This window comes from Odocoileus virginianus, chromosome 24 (genome assembly GCF_023699985.2).
Source record: "Odocoileus virginianus isolate 20LAN1187 ecotype Illinois chromosome 24, Ovbor_1.2, whole genome shotgun sequence".
NCBI classification, from domain to species: domain Eukaryota; kingdom Metazoa; phylum Chordata; class Mammalia; order Artiodactyla; family Cervidae; genus Odocoileus; species Odocoileus virginianus.
The window spans coordinates 9,350,284-9,356,283 of record NC_069697.1 but is presented as its reverse complement, the minus strand read 5'-3'; positions in this window follow the sequence as shown (position 1 = coordinate 9,356,283).

The window sequence follows — 6,000 nt, the reverse complement described above, 5'->3', positions numbered from 1 at the left end:
TTTGATAAAATCTTTGTCTATCAAATCTTTCTCTTGTGCCTGTATGTATTTTTCATCCAATTCCCATGTATTCAGTACTCTTCAGCCACACTGAGGAGTGATGTATAGAGATGCATGTGTTTGTGTATCTCTGTCTACATCTGTTTTCAGAGAGTGAGGGGTTAGTGAAGCCATCCTGAGTCTCTGTACTTTGCGTCTGTCCCCGAGGAAGGGCGATGCTACTGAGTCTAGCTGGCCAGTAGGACCCTGGTCCCTAATGAGCCACTTCCGTTCCTCCGGCCTTTCTTGGATCTGAGCGGTGCCAGCTCCTGGATTCTCTTTAGCCTCGCTCCACCTGCCTGTTATGATACGATCCCTCCTCTCAATCCACCCCCGTGTGTCCCGCTAGCCTGATTTACCACCTGTTGCTGATTACTGTCCTCTCTGGCCCTGGTGTCTGCCCCCGTCTGTGTACAGATTGGCAGCCGAGTCCAGACCTGCCTCTGCATCTCAGCACCTGTCTCACCTCCTGGAATATTTTGTTCCAAGTTTCTTTTGAAACTGCCTCTCCCTGCTTTTATAGGCTAATTAGTTTTGATGGAGTCTTTGGGGAAAACAAAACAAAATGTATTAAACTCCTACCTGTCTCCTTACGGAATAAATATAATGTAATTAAAAAAAATGTTTGAGTACTTTGGCTATAATATTCCAGTGGCTGTTGAAATATATTGAATTTTTATAAGTGGTCCCAAAGTTTTATGTTTTGAAGGCTTACATGCTTTTAGCATGCTTTTAGCATGCTTTTGGGAAGTGAGATATGTGTTGGTATGCATACAATATAAGAATATTGGCCATTAGCTTTGCTTTTTACAAACTGCTGTGTATGGGGAAATCATGTTTGTTGGTGTCTATAATATAAGACAAAAAATACTGCTGAACTCGTTTTTAGTATGTTGTTCAATTGTACAGAATTCCTTTTTGTCACCTTCAGTTGTTCAAGGTTTTTTTTCGCATCCTGTTCAGATCTTAGTTTCATTCTGGGTAACTGGTGATCCTGAATAAATGACAAATTACTGTCTGCTCATTGTCTCTGCTCCCCTACCTTCATTTATCTTTGGTCCAGTAGTGCTTGTTTGCTGGTTGATAAGATATTCTAGCAAATGGAGATTGGTAGGAAAATACACTGTCGCATAGGCAACATTATTTTACTTCGTATAAGGGAAACTTTCCAATTGCACATATTAGTTCAGGTGTATCTCATACAGAAGATGATGTTATACGAAATGCAATGGGGTTAAAATTTTGAGAAAAAGTTGGTCCTTATTCACAAGCAGCTGACAATCCAGTAAGAGGGGGAACGTGAGTGGAGGATGAGATCTGTTGAGAATATAGGAGCTAAAGTATGGTATTGGTAACATGTAGGGTGTGTTAAGGCAGCGAGTATCATAGTTTGACTTAGGTCTGGAAAATTGGAGTAAGACTGTGGGGAAAACGTTTTATGAGGTTAACTTAATAGGCAATGTCAGGCTGCTAAATGGATGGGTAAAATGATAGAGCTGAGAGCTAGGGAGAGAAATCTGGCAATGAGTTCCTGAGAATTGGGGAAAACAAACAGTACATCTTGGTTTGGATCAGTACATATTGGAGGAAGCAGCAAATTGCAGAAAGAATATCAAACCTGATACTTAAATTCAAAGGGTAGCACTACCACTGGCTGACTATATAACATGAATAACTTGCATAAAAGGGCTTATTTTAGATGATATCCAGAAATGTCTGTTCTTGAGGATGAGAGTAATGAGAGTTCACATGTATGTTCCGTGTCCAAATAGGTGAGATCAAAGTACTGTGTGTCTGAAAGTCTCTAGATAATACGGTGGTATATGGTAGCCGATTCTGTAGACTCTAAAGTCAGATTTCCAGTTTCAGTTCTAGGCTGTTTCACCTACTTGATGTGTAAACCTGGGCAGGTTATTTAACCTTTTTTTTTTGCTTTTGTTTTCTCATTTGTAAAAGGCAAATCATGGTACCTACTTCCATGAATTATCAGGAGATTAATATTTATAAAATCCTTAGAAGAATGCTTGGCACATAATGATTCATTAAAGAAAGCTATTATTATTCATGGTAAATAGAATTATAAGTCTATTTCATGCAAATGATTCATATCACAATTGTAAGTGTATTCTTTAAAATATAAATAAGTAAAAACTCTGAGGTAATAGCCCAGAGAAGTAGATGTTGATCCTATTAGTATGCACCAACTTTATGAATGTGGTGCCTGAGATTGATGAAGCTCTGTTTTCCAGTATAAGAGTCCAGCAAGTGAATTCATATCTTCCATGGACATTCACCTGAAACTATAAATACTAAGTGAATAAGAATATAGTTTTTAGTGAACTATAAATACTAAGTGAATAAGAACTAGTGAATTCTGTGGGAAGCGCTTGCAGTGTCAGGTTTTATTTTTAATGTTTAAAACACTGATTGCTAGGCCTTTGGGAATGGAGTGAATAAAAAAGGAAACATTTCTCTTCATATTGCCCTCATTCAAGCGGATGAGCAGGATACTTTGATTAGTGAAAATGGTACATAAACATCTAAGTCGTTGTAATAAGTTATTAAAGTTTAAATTATACTCACACTTTTAAAATTAAGAAATATTTCTAACACAAAACTTTATTAAAGAATATTTTTTATTCATTACTTAATTTTAACAAATCTATGTGGCCATATAAACTTTAGACTTTAAAACAAAGTTTACAAATGCTTTTGAAACCCTTGTGATCCCCTTGATTTCATGGCGGTTCATCTTCCTCCCCGGGTTCCTCCCATGTCAGAGGAAATCACGATTCTGATGTGCTTACATTACTATTTATGATTTTACATACATACTATAATAAGTGAATCCATTAAATATGCACTGCTTGTATTTTAAAACATATGAGTAGCTTATTGTAAATATCTTAATAATTTTTCATTACTCTATTTTTAACCAACTTTATTGAATTATAATTTGCATGAAAAAAAGCATTCATTGTATGTATACAACTGAAAACATTTAAACAAATGAATATACCTGTATAAATAACACTCTATTCAAAATATAGAACTTTCATCACCCTCCAAAAGATCCATTTTGCCCATTGCAGTCAATTCTCCATATAAACTCCACTCCAGGTAACCACTGATTTGATCTCTGTCACTATAGATTAATTTCACCTGCTCAAGAACTACATCTGAATGGACTCTTACAGTATGTATTCTCCTATATTTGTCTTCTTTTCACTCAGGATAATGGTTTTGAAGATTTTTCCTGTTCTCATGTGTATCAATATTTCATTTTCTTTTCATTGCCAAAAAATGCCACAACTTATTTGCTCATTCCTGCTGATGGGTATTTGGATTCTTTCCATTTTTGGCCATTGTAAATAAAGTTGCTAAGAGCACTATTAATACAAGTCCATTTCTGGAAATATATTTTAACTTCTCGTGGATAAATGAGTAGGCCTGGCAGTACTGAGTAATATGGCAATAGGGTATTATCTTAGGAAGAATCAGTCTGTATTTCAGAGTAGTTGTACCATATACCATAGCAGTTCCAGCTTCTCCAAATTTGTGCTAGCATGCCTTGATATTACCTGTCATTTTTAACTTTAATCATTTATTAGCATGGTTACTTCATTCTGATTTTCATTTTCATTTTCTTAAGGACTAATGGTGTTGAGCATCTTTCCATGTATTGTCCATGTGTGTGTGTTATCCTGTAAATATACATGCATTCTGGATACCGATCCCAGGACTTGCATCTTGTCACATTTGTGAATATTTTCTCCTATTCTCCCAGCCTGTAGCCTGAATTTTCATTTTCTTCATAGTCTTTTAAAGAGCAGAATGTTATAATTCTGATGAAGTACAATATATAAATTTTTTTCTTTTACGTTATATTTCTTTGTACTCTAAGACATCTTTGCATGTCCCAAAGTCATGAGGATTTTATTACCTTTTTTTTCTATAAGCTTACATTTACACATTGTTTAAGCTTTACAAAACATGCAAATGTGTTGCATGTCAAGTTAATATCTGTGTGTGTTATATAGGCTAGGGATGAGGCTAAAGATGACGATTCATGTTTTTCCAAATGGGCATCCAGTCATTCCAGCACTGTTTATTGGGAAGACAATCTTTTCTCCATTGAATTACTTTGTCACCTTTGTTGACACCTCATTGACCAGCTATGTGAGAATCCATTTTTTTGCTTTTGCTTTGTATTTTTTAATAGAAATGCTGTATGTATACATTATGTATACATCAGTGCAGTGTTCTATTTGAATACTTTGGCTATTCTAGATTTTTTGCATCATTTCTATATAAATTATAAGCAAGTTTATTGATTTCTAGAAAAAAAGCCTTGTGGGATTGATATTCCATTTAATCCATAGATCAGTATGAGGGGAATTGATGTTCTGAGTTCATGGACATGCATTATAAAAATTTTATTTAAGCCTGCTTCAATTCATATCAATATTGTTTCTAGTGTATGGTTCTTGCAGATACTTTGTTAAACTTATTCTAAGCATTTCATGTGTATGGATGCTATCCTTAATGGCATTTTTAATTACCATTTCCAGTTCAGTTGTCAAGATAAAATTGATTTTTTTGTGTCTTGATCTTATATTCTCTAATATGTTTTAAAGCTATTTATTATACATAGCGATTTTTGTAGTTTTCCCAGGAATTTCCTCATAAATAATTACACTCATGTGGACAGTTTTGTCTCTTCATTTACAAACCTTTTTCTGGCCTTAGTGTAATGACTAGGAACCTCGGTACAATGTGGACTAGAAGTTGTGAATGAGCTCAGTTGCTCAGTCGTGTCCGACACTTACAACCCCATGTGCCAGGCTCTTCTGTCCATGGGATTTTTAAGCCAAGAACACTGGAGTGGGTTGACCTTTCCTGCTCCAGGGGTCTTTCCAGAAGTTGTGAAAGTGGGCATTTTTGCCTTTTTTTGCTCTTAGGGTGAAGGCCTCTAATATTTCACCTGGTGACTCAGGCAGTTAAAAGTCTACCTGCAATGCAGGACACCTGGGTTTGATCCCTGGGTCAGGAACATCCCCTGGAGTAAGAAATGGCAACCCATTCCAGCATTCTTGCCTGGAGACACCCGTGAACAGAGAAGACTGGCGGGTTACAGTCTATGAGATCGCAGAGTTGGACAAACTGAGTGACTTTCACTCTCATGACATTAGCTGTAGATGTTGTATTTGCCATTAATCAAATTTCGGTGGTACTTTGAGCACTTTGAATATGTTGTTTCATTGTCAGTTGGCTTGCATTGTTTCTAAATAGAAGCCAGGATATTTTCTTATCTTGAACTCCTAAATAGGTCTCTTTTCTTTGTGAGCTTTACAAATTTTATCTTTATCATAGGCTTTCAGTGACGTGATTATGATATGTATGCAGCTTCCATCTTTACTAAATGTGGTCTCAAGTGCATCTTTTAAGCTTTTATTATGTTTATCTGTGATAATGGATACAGCAGAGGAATTTAGAATCTTAGAGAAATTTATAAGGATTAATCAGGTATAAAAGTATTATATGGGTGTCAAAGTATTCTAAAAAGTTTCTAATTTACTAAAATGACTTCTCAATCTAATACTTTCAGTAAAAATGAAAATAATTCAAGCTTGCAATTCTAAAGAAACAATCCCCTTAACAAGGGAGAATAATACTTTTCATCACTGTCTGTTGAGTTAATTTTCAAATAACTATTGCGGACACTGATTTGGTATGTCCATTTGAAACATCTGAAATGGAAATCATCTTCATTTGTTTGCCAAATCACATTTTGTTATCTGTATACATGTTTATCTATTCACTTTAGTCCAGACATTCCTTGGGAATGCTCTTAATCATTTATGAAAAGAAAGTGTCACTGGTCTTATTTAGCAGAAGTCAATATATCTGCTATAATTTTCTCTTTGATGTGTGCATGTGACACAGACATACAAATGTGGA